Raw genomic sequence first — 12,500 nt, 5'->3', positions numbered from 1 at the left:
ACTCTACTACCACTAACACTAATAATAATAACAATAATAATAATAATAATAATAATAAAGTAGCGTTAATTAGCAACACACGCACACACGCACACACACAAGTTAATGATATAATAAGTAAAACACGTGGAATAATTGCCTTCACTCCTGCTTGTTACGCGACGCTGATTTGACGGAATTTTGTGTTGTATTTATTAAGCTTTATAATACGCCACCACCACCATCACCACCACCACCACCACCATCACCACCACCGTCACAAAAGCCATTAATTGCTCGCACCTCCACCACCACCGCCACCCCAATCATTATCATTATCATCATCATCCTTATTATCTCTTTCCGTCTCTTTCTTTCTTTCTCTCTTTCTTTTTCCTCGCTTTTACTCTGCATTTTTCTTTCTCTCCCTTCCTTCCATCTTTCCCCTCCTCCCTCTCCCTCTTTTCTCTCCATTTTCTCTTCTTCCCTTTTCCTTCCCTCCTTCCTTCCATCTTTCACTTCATATTTCCTTTCCTTCTCCTCCCTCTCCCTCCCTTCCACTTCTTCCTTCCTTCCCTCTCTTCTTTTTTTCTCTCCTCCTTCATCTTTTCCTCTTCTTTTTCCCTCCCATTTCTCTCTTCTTTCCCTCCCCCTCCCTTCCCTCTTTTCAATGATCATTCTTTATCTCCTATCCCTCCCTTCCACCCCTTTCCCTCCCTTCCACCTCTCCCTTCTTCCCCCTTCAATCTCTTTCCTCCTTACCTCTCCTTCCCCTCCCCTGCCTTCCCTCTCTCCCCCTCTTCCCCTTTCATCCCTCTCTCCTCCTCCCTCTCTTTGGCCATTCAACCCTCGTTATGATAATTTTAACCCCACACAACTTTATTCAATACCCCTTTTACGTCCCACCACCACCACCACCACCACTTACAACACCACTAATGCAAGCTGCCAATATGTATCACCACTACCACACCACCACCATACCATTCTGTCACTGATACTATTGTTGTTCACCACCACATAACTCACCACCGCCACCACCACCACCACCCGAGACCACAAACTGAAAAAAAAAGTATATACACACATTTTTTCAAACATTTCCATCATTATTTTTTCCTTCGTCTTCTTCCAGCCTCCACTCAGAGTCTCACGAAAGAAAGGAGGGAGAGAAATAAAAAAAAAAACTCCCCCTCCTCACCCTCCTTCTTCCTTCCCTCCTCTCTCCATTACTCCTTTCTTTTCCTTCATCCTTCCTCCCTCCTCCTCTTCCCCCTCCCCCTCCTCCCCCCTCTGTTTCTTCCCACCTCTCTCCATTGGCCTGGCCCACGGTGTTATGGACTCGCTCAGCACGAGTATATGCCGTTGTCAATACTTTTGCAGAAGGACAAAGATCCGGATCTTCAAGTCCCTTGTGCTCCCTGTCTTACTCTACGGCTGGGAGACATGGACACGAAATGGGGACTTGCAGAGGCGGATTGATGCCTTTGGTAATAAGTGTCTACGCAGAATCATGGGGTATCGCTGGAATGACTTTGTGTCAAACCGGGGACTACTCCGTGAGGCTGATTCGACATATATTACTTGCATAGTCCGTCAACGCCAACCCCGGCTATACGGGCACGTGGCACGCTGCCCAGAAGACGACCTGCTCATCGGGTTGTCTTTGTTTGAGACAGTCCTGAGTGGAGGAGGCCACGGGGACGCCCACAGAATTCGTGGATTGAGTAAGTCCATAGATCCTGCCAGGAGGTACTCACGATGGGAAGGGGCCTGCATGGAGACGTGTCCGGAGGGACCCCAGGGTGGGCGAGGCGACGCACCCCCGGGCGTATGCCTCCACTGATTGATTGAGTGATCTCTACATCACTCCTTTCTTCCTTCCCTTCATCCTTCCTCTCCCCTCCACCCCCTCCACTCCCTCCACTAAGCCTTGTTCCCTGGCCTGGCCTCCGTCATGAAACACTTAAAAAAGGACTTGCACCAACGCACACTATCTCGCTCCCTCGCCCGTTCACTTTCCATTAACAAGTGACGGCCGTGCTGCGTCCTCCCAGAGCCAGCCGTTCATTACCAGGCGAGCTCGATAAATCTGTGCAATTACTGTGCTGATCTGGGGAGCACGCACACACGCACACACGCACATACATACACACACAGGCTAATGCAACCCCCTCCCACCCGTGCACCCCCCCCCCCCACACACACGTACAGACTCAAACGAAAAACTACCTCTTCTTTTCTACCCTACTTTCCTAAACATCGAAGAGTCATAATCCTTCCTGTCAGTATCTATTTATTAGTCTATCTGTCTGTCTATCTATCTGTCTGTCTGTCTATATGTCTATCTTTCTATCCATCCATCTATCTATACTAAGGTTAAGAGCCTCACTACTGCCGGCTATACACATTCCATCTTCTTCGGTCTTTTTCTTATTCTTTCTTTTCTTTTTCCTTTTTGTTATTTTTTCCTTTTCATTTCTGTTAATGGGCCAGTTAGTTAGCCAGTTAGCCAGTCAGTCAGTCATTTAATCATTCAGTCAATTAGTCAATCAGTCAGTCAGTCAGTCAGATAACTTAATCCACAACCCATTTCTGTCTCTCCCAAACGTTTATTTGTATACAGAATATTATGACTCATGATTATAAAGTCACCCCTCTTTCCATCTTCTTCCCTCAACCTCCCACCCTCTCCTTCATCCTCTCCACCACCCACCCTCATCTTCTCAACGTCTCTACCTCTTATCTGCCCTCATGTACGCCCTTCTACACCTCCTCCTCCTCCTCCTTATTCTCCTTCCGGGTCTCTTATTTTCTCCCTCACTTCCTCCATATGTTCTACCTCTCCTTCCTCCCGTTTTCTTATCATCTCTGTTTCCTTTCTGCTTTTATTGCCTTTTCTTCCTTCCTTCCTTCCTTCCTTCCATCCTTCCTTCCATCCTTCCTTTCATCCTTCCATCCTTCCTTTCATCCTTCCTTCCTTCCCTCTTTCCTTCCATCCTTCCTTTCATCCTTCCTTTCATCTGTCCTTCCTTCCTTCCTTCCTTCCTTCCATCCTTCCCTTCTGTTTTCTTCGCTTTTCCTCGTCTCCATTCTCCCTCCCTCCTTCCTTTCTTCCTCTCCATCTCCCCTTTCGCTTCTTTGCATTTCCTCTTTACTCTCCCTTTATCCTCTTTCCTCCTCTGTTTCCTTCCTTCCTTCCTTCCTTCCCTCTTTCTCTGGTCTTTTTCTCTCCTTTCCTCCATTTTCTTTCTCCTACCTCCCTCCCTCCCTTCCTTCCCATTATTCTTCTCTCAAAACTTCATTCTTTTAATCATTTCTCTCTCTGCTTATTTATTTTCTTCTTCCTCCTTCTCTTATTCCGCCTTTTCGTCTCTTCTTCATTTCTTTCCTTCTTTCTCTTCTTCTCGTGTTCCTTTTCTTTCTCTTTCTTCTTATTTTCCTTTCCTTCTTTCTCTTCTCTTTCTTTTCCTCTCTACTTTTATTAATTCCTTTTCTTCTTTTCGTCCTCAATTTTTTTTTTCCTTTAATATTTCTTCTTCCTTTTTTGCTCTTCTTTATTTTCTTCTTCTTCCTTTTCTCCTTCATTCCTTTCCTTGCCTTCAGAACCGCATCCACCTCTCTCTCCATCATCACTCCTTCCTTCCTTTCTTCCTTCCCTTCATCCTTCTTCCTCTCCCTCTTCCTTCACCTCCCTCCTTCCTTCCTTCCCTCCTTCCCCCTCACGCCATAAATCCCTTTCACAGAGACTCATAAATCTACTTCATTGCCACCTTCATACATTCTCTCTTCTTTCGCTTGGAGATTTTGTTATATTTGTTTTATTTTCAGTATTTTTTATATATATATATTTTTTTTTGGTTATAACTTATCGCTGGGTTAGTGTGTGTGGGGGTAGGAGGGGAGGTGGGGGAGGAGGGGGGTTGTGCGTGGGGGGAGGGGAAGGTTGTGTGTGTGTGTGTGTGTGTGTGTGTGTGTGTGTGTGTGTGTGTGTGTGTGTTATTGCTTTTCTGTTTGTCTGTCTCTGTGTTTTTCTTTCTTTCTTTCTTTCTTTGTCTCTCATTCTCTCTCCCTCTCTCTCTATCTCTCTGTATATATCTATCTATCTATCTATCTTTGTATATGTGTTTCTCTCTCTCTCTCTCTCTCTCTCTCTCTCTCTCTCTCTCTCTCTCTCTCTCTCTCTCTCTCTCTCTCTCTCTCTCTCTCTCTCTCTCTCTCTCTCTCTCTCTCTCTCTCTCTCTCTCTCTCTCTCTCTCTCTCTCTCTCTCTCTCTCTCTCAAAACCACCATTATTATCACCACCTTCACCACCACCACCTCCAGTGCGGTCAGCCGTTATCGATCTATTGCGGTCAAACTGGGAAAGACACTTGATCCCCGGGGCGAGGTGGTGGTGGTGGTGGCGGTGGCGGTGGTGAAGGTGGTGGTGGTGGTGTGTCTCCTTTCGTCAGAGTCTCAAGAGGATTTCGGGTGTTAATGATTCTCTCTCTCTCTCTCTCTCTCTCTCTCTCTCTCTCTCTCTCTCTCTCTCTCTCTCTCTCTCTCTCTCTCTCTCTCTCTCTCTCTCTCTCTCTCTCTCTCTCTCTCTCTCTCTCTCTCTCTCTCTCTCTCTCTCTCTCTCTCTCTCTCTCTCTCTCTCTCTCTCTCTCTCTCTCTCTCTCTCTCTCTCTCTCTCTCTCTCTCTCTCTCTCTCTCTCTCTCTCTCTCTCTCTCTCTCTCTCTCTCTCTCTCTCTCTCTCTCTCTCTCTCTCTCTCTCTCTCTCTCTCTCTCTCTCTCAGCTGGTCGGATAAGACGTAATCAAATGCATAATTCGTCCATTTATTTCCTCTTAATATAATAAAATCCTCTAATGACTCCTATTATTATTATTATTATTATTATTATTATTATTATTATTATTATTATTATTGTCACCATCACTATTCTCTACATCATTTTTATCTATTCTCGTCTAGTTCATGTCTTGTTCTTCTATACACGTCAGAGACTTGTATTCTAATAAGTATCACTACCATCTACCTCGCTACACTTTCTTCTACACTCTTTTGGTCATATTCTTAAACATTTCTATGCCCGAGCAGGCTACACACACATTTGGCAAGGCTTTCAGTATGAGTCTAGGGCATATCCTGGGGGCGAGTGTAGTTTTATGACCCTTCCGGTGGTAGTTTGTCCCTTCTTCTGTACCGTGAACCTAAAAAAACACTCATTAAAACCCAACTGATCTCCTCTTCGGCGTTTGGAAATAGATGATGTGATGGGTAGGGAGGAGCGTTTGACAATACCGACCTTTGCTTCACTGGGATACGCTTCTCTACCATCTCAGCGTTCACTTAACTCTTTCCTCTCCTCCCTTTACTTCGTTTTCCCTCGCTGTGTGTGGTGGGGGGGGAGGGGGTTCTGTGTGTGTGTGGGGGGGGGAGGAGGTTCTGTGCGTGTGTGTGTGTGGGGGGCGAGGGGTTCTGTGTGTGTGTGGGTGGTGGGGAAGGGGTTCTGTGTGTGTGTGGGGGTGGGGTGAGATAAAGAGATAGATAGAGAGAGAGAAAGAAGAAAAGAATACAGGAAATGAAGGAAAGGAAGGAAGAAAAGAAAGGAAAGGTAGGAAAATGGAGAGAAAAGAAGAATGAGAGAAAAAGAGAGAGAGAGCAGGCTGGAGGCGAGACAGCGGAAGACGAGGACGATTCGGGAAATCTCATTCATCCGGCGAGAAAACGGAAAATTGGATTACGAGGCGGGGAATGAAAGGAGAGAGAGAGAGAGAGAGAGAGAGAGAGAGTTTATTAGTGTCCTTTACGCCTCTTAGTCTTTATTTCCTTTTCCACATCATCACTTCTTTCCACTTTCCTTCCCTCCTGCTGTTTCTATCCCTCCCTACTTCCTTTTCCCTCCATTTCACTCTCCCTCCCTCCCGCTCTCTCTCTCTCTCTCTCTCTCTCTCTCTCTCTCTCTCTCTCTCTCTCTCTCTCTCTCTCTCTCTCTCTCTCTCTCTCTCTCTCTCTCTCTCTCTCTCTCTCCAAACCACTCTCTCTGTATGTATGTATGTATGTATGTATATATGCGTATGTATGTGTGTATGTAGTGGAAAGATACAGGTGTGTGTGTGTGTGTGTGTGTGTGTGTGTGTGTGTGTGTGTGTGTGTGTGTGTCATAAGTTAACGAGAGAAAAATGTAGTTCAGAATAAGATGAAAATAATGTAAAGAAAGAATAGAGCGAAGGAAAGGTCGGAGGTCAGACATATATTAGAATAGGCGGGCGAGGGAGGCGAAGGGGTCGAGGGAAGGGGTCGAGGAAGGCAAAGGGGTCGAGGGAAGGGGTCGAGGGAGGCGAAGGGGTCGAGGGTGGGGGTCAAGGGAGGGGGTCGAGGGAGGCGAAGGGGTCGAGGGAGGGAAAGGGATCGAGGGAATGGGTCGAGGGAAGGGATCGAGGGAGGGGGTCGAGGGAGGCGAAGGGATCGAGGGAGGGGGTCGAGGGAGGGGGTCCAGGGAGGCGAAGGGGTCAGAGTCACGCCGCCGCAGCTGGTACGCGCAGAAAAACCAAAGACCGAGATATTATTAAAGCGTTTTCCCCTTTCTTCTCTCCCTCCAGATGGGTTCGTTGTGACCGGCCGGCCGCTCGCTGCCCTCAAGGTACGTTTTTGTTAGTCTTCTTATGATTGTAGTTTTTGCTGGTATTGTTATTAGCGTTACTGGTATTGTTTTCATTATTGTTGTGGTTATTGTTGTTTTTATTATTATTATCATTATTATTAGTATGGTTGCTTTTATTGACATTATTGCTATTTTTATTGACATCGTTTTTACTTTTATTATTATTGTTGCTGCTACTGCTACTTCTGATACCTCTACTACCACTACTACTACTACTACTACTACTACAACTACCGCTACTACTAGTACTCATTTCCCTTCTTTCCTTCTTCGTACTCTTTTTCTTCATCTCCGTTGTCAAATTAGCCTTCTAGTCACCCCGTCTCGCTACCCACACCGCGCTGCTCATTCCGGCGGCGTAGCTGTGGCCGTATCTAGCCGGGCAAGTTCCCGTCGCCAGGCCTAAGCTATATAATTAGAGATTCCGGGTGCGTCGGAGCCCAAGTTGTTGTAATTCCCGCCCGCCCGCCCGCCCAATCCGCCCAGAGGAGTTTAGGGAGTGACTTAGGCGGGGCGGCGAAGGAGGGAGGTGGCTGTGGTGGGTTTTGTGGGCAGGATTAGCAGTTTCCCGCCCACAAATAGTTATTTTTTCTCTTTCTGTCTTTCTATGATGAATTTTGGGGAAGAGGAGAGAATATAAAATAAGTCCCTTCAAGCATTTTTTTTTCCGGTACTCAGTTTTCGTGCGGATAAGAGGAGATGCTAGAGTTTAGAAGGAGAGATGATAGAGTTTGGAGAAGAGGAAAGGAGTTAGAGTTTAGAGAAGAGGAAAGAACATAGAGCAAGTTCCTTCTAGCTTGCCTTTCCTCGACTCAGTTTTCGTTAGGAGAAGAGGAGAGAACAGAGAGCTTGAAGGAAAGAGATGATAGAGTTTGGAGAAGAGGAAAGAAGGTAGAGTTAGAAGAGGAAAGAATATAGAGCAAGTTCCTTCTAGCTTGCATTTCCGAAAGAGGAAGGGAAAGAGTGAAGGAAAAGGAGAGAGAAGTGTCATGGGAAGGTGAATAGAGGGAGTGAAGGAAAGAGTAAGAGAAACGTGAGAGAAAATTGAATGAGATTGAGTGAAGGAGGAAAGTTGTGATAGAAAGATGAGTGAAGGAGAGAGTGAAGGAGAAGGAGATAAAGGTTTAGTGGGAAAGCAGATGAAGGAGATCGTGTGAAGGAGAAGAAGCAAGAGGTTTGATATGAAGGAGAAGGAGAGAGGCGTAATAGGAAGGAGAGACTGAAGGAGAAGAAGCAAGAGGTTTGATATGAAGGTAAATGAAGGAGGGACTGAAGGAGAAGGAGAGAGGCGTAATAGGAAGGAGAGACTGAAGGAGAACGAGAGTGGTGTGACAAGGAGATGAATGAAGGAGGAGTGAAGGAGAGAGCGAGAGGTCTGACTATTGCTTCTGCTGCTCTATCTGTATTTACACTCGCGGCTTCATGTTGACGCAGTGACTTGAGGCGTTGTGGCGTAAAGCAGGAAGTGTGATCTTACGGTAACACACACACACACACACACACACACACACACACACACACACGCGCACACACTCCTCCCCCCCCCTCACACGTACACACCCACGCAAGTTAGCTTAAAATTAAGTACTTCAATGGACTCTCCTTAACTTACTAAACATGTGTATTTAAGAAAGCGTTCAACCCTTAGACCAGTGGTTCCCAAACTCACTGGTTACGGCCCTAAATACAGTGTTGACCTAAAAAAACATGTAGTATTTATTTCCAACTATTTTCAATGTTATACTTTCAGATATTTAAGATTTTCTCCTCCGTCTCCTCGCTGTCTGCTCGACGGACGAGTATTATACGTGAATGCTACTCGTATGGCGCGCCGTGTTGTGTGTGTATGCGTGCTGTATTACAAAGCTATTCGTTAAGGAGAAACTTCATGCTCTCCTACTACAGTAAATGTAATTCAATAACATTACTGAAATATCTAAACTGGTACTTACTGTGATCAGCCTTTATGCAACAGTGTGATACAATTATCATTATGGCTTTTTCCAAGACCCTCAAGCGACCCTCAGAAACACTCTCGCGCCCCTCATTGGGTGACGACCACGGGTTTGGGAACCACTGCTTTAGACGGTCCGTTAATTGGTCTATCAAGACGTCTGCCTCACCGACTTAAAGTTGATTCTCCTTCTGACAGACTTACATTCTTCTTTTGTAAGAACAGAAATTTGTGGGCGATTTTTGTTGTTTTGTTATATTTTGTCTGGCCCACGAGTGACCTCTTGGATGCAGAAAATATATTCACTTTTTTATATCTTCCACCTTCAACACCACCACCACCACCACCACCCTGGCCAACACTGCTTCCACTACATAGAGAAACAGTCAAAACCACATTCACCCTTTTCCTTTCTCTCTCTCTCTCTCTCTCTCTCTCTCTCTCTCTCTCTCTCTCTCTCTCTCTCTCTCTCTCTCTCTCTCTCTCTCTCTCTCTCTCTCTCTCTCTCTTCTGTTTATTAAAGGTGTTAGTTGGTTCCTAAGGATGGTGGTGGTGGTGGCTGCGGTGGTGGTGGTCATGGCGGTGGTGGTGGTACAAGTACGACCTTTTCAAGGAGACTCGTCACTGCCGTGTGTGTGTGTGTGTGTGTGTGTGTGTTATATCATGGTGTCAATATTACTTTTTTTCTTCTTCATTTTGGTTCCTCCTCCTCCTCCTCCTCCCCGTCCTCCTCCTCCTCCCCGTCCTCCACCTCTGGGATTAAGTATCATATTGCAGGAAAGATAAGAAAGAGAGAGAGAGAGGGAAAGAGAGAGAGATAGAGATAGGTAGGTAGATAGATAGATAGCTAATTAGATAGATAGACTGAAGAAGAGAAAGAAGGAAAGATTCATTTCCTTAAGAGAATAGTGTAACAGATATGCTGGTCTACCTCTCCCCTCTTCCTCCTCCTCCTCCTCTTCCTCCTCCTCCTCCTCTTCCTCCTCTTCCTCCTCTTCCTCCTCCTCCTCCTCCTCCTCCTCCTCCTTCAAGTATGTACCCGTACCACCTCGAGAGAGAGAGAGAGAGAGAGAGAGAGAGAGAGAGAGAGAGAGAGAGAATATAAATGAACCATGGAATAGAGGCACGAGTAAATGAATGAATTAATGAACCAATAACTAAATGAACGAAGAAATTGAAGATAAAAATAATAAAAAAAGGAAAGATCACGCTCTGAATACATTTAAATTTGTGTTTGTCCCAGAGAGAGAGAGAGAGAGAGAGAGAGGGAGGATTCTTTTACCTCCTGTCTCTGTTTTTCTCTCTGCAATATTATCAAAGCTCTCAGTTTTTTTTTTCTTTTAATTTGTTTCCATCTCTCATAACGTTGTGGAGGCTCGAGGCGCTTTCCTGCATTTTCTTTCCTCATTTGTAATTTCCTCGTTGCTCCGTTTCTTTTTCTTTTTTTTTTTCTTTCATTTGTAATTTCCTCGTGAATATTATAATTGTTGTTTTAGTAGAGCTTAACTTAGTTGTTTTCTGTGATTATAATTTTGTGTCCTATTAAGCTCCGGGACTTTGCATTTTTTACTATTTCTTATTTCATGATCATTATCGATACAATTTTTATAGAGTTCGTAATGACTTTTGTTGCAGCTATGTATACTATTACGTAATTTACCCCTGGGACATGGATAGATAGATAGATAGATAGATAGACTGAATAAGCTTATCTGCGTATCTTGCGAGTGACAGCGGCATTTTTTTTTTTTTTTAAACAAAGGAGGCAAAAAAAAAACTATTCTCATTAACGCTATAGGCCAGTCATTATTTTTAACTCTCAACCTTCCTTTCCTTTCTTTTCTTTTCCTTCCCTTTCCTTTTCTTTCTTTCCTCTCCCTTCCTTCTCTTCCTTTCCTATTTTTCCATTTTTTTCCATTTTTTCCAATTTTTCTTTTTTTTTCATTTTTCAATACCATAGGCCAGTCATTATTCTTAACTCTCAAGCTTCCTTTCCTTTCTTTTCTTTTCCTTCCCTTCCCTTTCCTTTTCTTTTTTTCCTCCCCCTTCCTTCCTTTCCTTTCCTGTTTTTCCATTTTTTCCCATTTTTTCCATTTTTTAACACCATAGTCATTATTCTTAACTCTCAACCTTCCTTTCCTTTCTTTTCTTTTCCTTCCCTTCCCTTTCCTTTTCTCTTTTTCCTCCCCCTTCCTTCCTTTCCTTTCCTGTTTTTCCATTTTTTCCCATTTTTTCCATTTTTTAACACCATAGTCATTATTCTTAACTCTCAACCTTCCTTTCCTTCCTTTTCTTTTCCTTCCCTTTCCTTTGCTTTCTTTCCTCTCCCTTCCTTCCTTTCATTTAGTGTTTTTTTTCCTTTCTATTTCCTTTCCTCTTTTCTCCTTTCCTTTTCTTTTCCTTTCCCTTCCTTTCCTTTTCTTTCTCTTCCCTCTTTTTACTCCCTTTCCTTTCTTTTCTTTTCCTTCCCTTTCGTTTCCTTTCTTTCCTCTCCCTTCCTTTCCTTTCATTTCATTTAGTGTTCTATCTTTTCTATTTCCTTTCCTCTCCTTTCATTTTCTTTTCCTTTCCCTTCCTTTCCTTTTCTCTCTCATTTTCCCTTATTTTTCCTTTCCATTTATTTCTTCCTTTCATTATTCTTAAATCTCGACCTTACTAGCGTCAGACGATGCGAATCCTACTCCAATCGATGTTTAAAATGGCGCTGCGTAAGTTTATTCTGTAACTTAAGAAAGAGTTGTAAAAAAAATGAGAAAGATTGGTTCCTTGTCGTCTCTTTCTCTCTTCTCCAAAGTTTCTTCCTTGCTCTTTCTTTAACGCTTTTCTCCCTCCTTTCTCTCTCTTTTCTCGCCTCTTCTGTTCTCTCCAATTCTTCCATTTTATTTTTTTCAGTTTCCTATTTTCTTTCTTTTAATTTCTTACTTTTGTTTTATTTTCCTTAACCATTCTCTTCCTTTCCTTTCGTTTAGTCCCCTCTCCTCTCTTTTCCTCTTCTTTTCTTTCCATTCTTTTCCCTTCCTTTCCTTTTCCTTTCCTTCCTTCTTTTCTCTTTTCTCTTTTCTTTATTAATTTTTCATGCCGTTTCCTTACTGTTTCATCTCCTCTTCTTTCCTCCCTTCTTCTCTCCTCTTCTCTCTACTTTCTCCAATTTCTGTTCTTCTGCAGTCTCTTCTCTCCACCTTTCTCTTCTCTTCTCTTTCCTCTCAGCCTTTCTGCTCTTCTGTTTTCTCCTCTCTCTTGTTCTTTACTCTCTTTCTTTCCAGTTATTGATTTCCTGTATCTATCTTTCATATCCTCTCCCTACTCATTCATCTCCTCTCCTCTTTTCTCTCAACCTTTCTCCTCTCCTCTCCTCTCTTATCCTTTACTCTTTCCTTTCCACCTCTCTCCTCTCCTCTCCTCTCTTATCTCATCCCCTTTCTCCTTTCTTCTCCCTCTCCCAACTTTTCTGCTCTCCTCTCTTCTCTTCACCAATCTCATCTCCTTTACTCTCTCCTCTCTAACTTTCTCCTCTAATCCCCTCACTTCTCTTCTTCCAACCTTTCTGCTTTCTGGTCTCCCCTCTTCTCTTCACCAATCTCATCTCCTCTCCTCTTTCCTTACAACCGTTCTGCTTTCTGCTCTCCTCTCTTCTCTTCACCAATCTCATCTCCTCTACTCTTTCCTCTCTAACTTTCTCCTCTAATCCCCTCACTTCTCTTCTTCCAACCTTTCTGCTTTCTGCTCTCCCCTCTTCTCTTCACCAATCTCATCTCCTCTACTCTTTCCTTCCAACCGTTCTGCTTTCTGCTCTCCTCTCTTCTCTTCACCAATCTCAACTCCTTTACTCTCTCCTCTCTAACTTTCTCCTCTAATCCCCTCACTTCTCTTCTTCCAACCTTTCTGCTTTCTACTCTCCTCTCCCAACCTTGCTGCT

The 12,500-nt window shown here is 44.0% G+C and overlaps 1 protein-coding gene across 1 annotated transcript in view; it reads left to right on the top strand.

Annotated features, from left to right (window-relative positions):
• The window catches only part of LOC127004675 (dipeptidase 1-like), a 180,642-nt gene that overhangs the window by 3,425 nt on the left and 164,717 nt on the right, over nucleotides 1-12,500 (top strand). The window contains exon 2 of the mRNA XM_050872763.1: nucleotides 6,569-6,609. The gene's annotated coding sequence lies outside the window, so the exon portion shown is untranslated. The remainder of the gene's footprint in view (nucleotides 1-6,568; nucleotides 6,610-12,500) is intronic.

This window comes from Eriocheir sinensis, chromosome 28, assembly GCF_024679095.1.
Source record: "Eriocheir sinensis breed Jianghai 21 chromosome 28, ASM2467909v1, whole genome shotgun sequence".
Taxonomy (NCBI): Eukaryota; Metazoa; Arthropoda; class Malacostraca; order Decapoda; family Varunidae; genus Eriocheir; species Eriocheir sinensis.
Note: the sequence above shows the minus strand (reverse complement) of the source record. Positions and strands in the feature narration are given on the sequence as shown.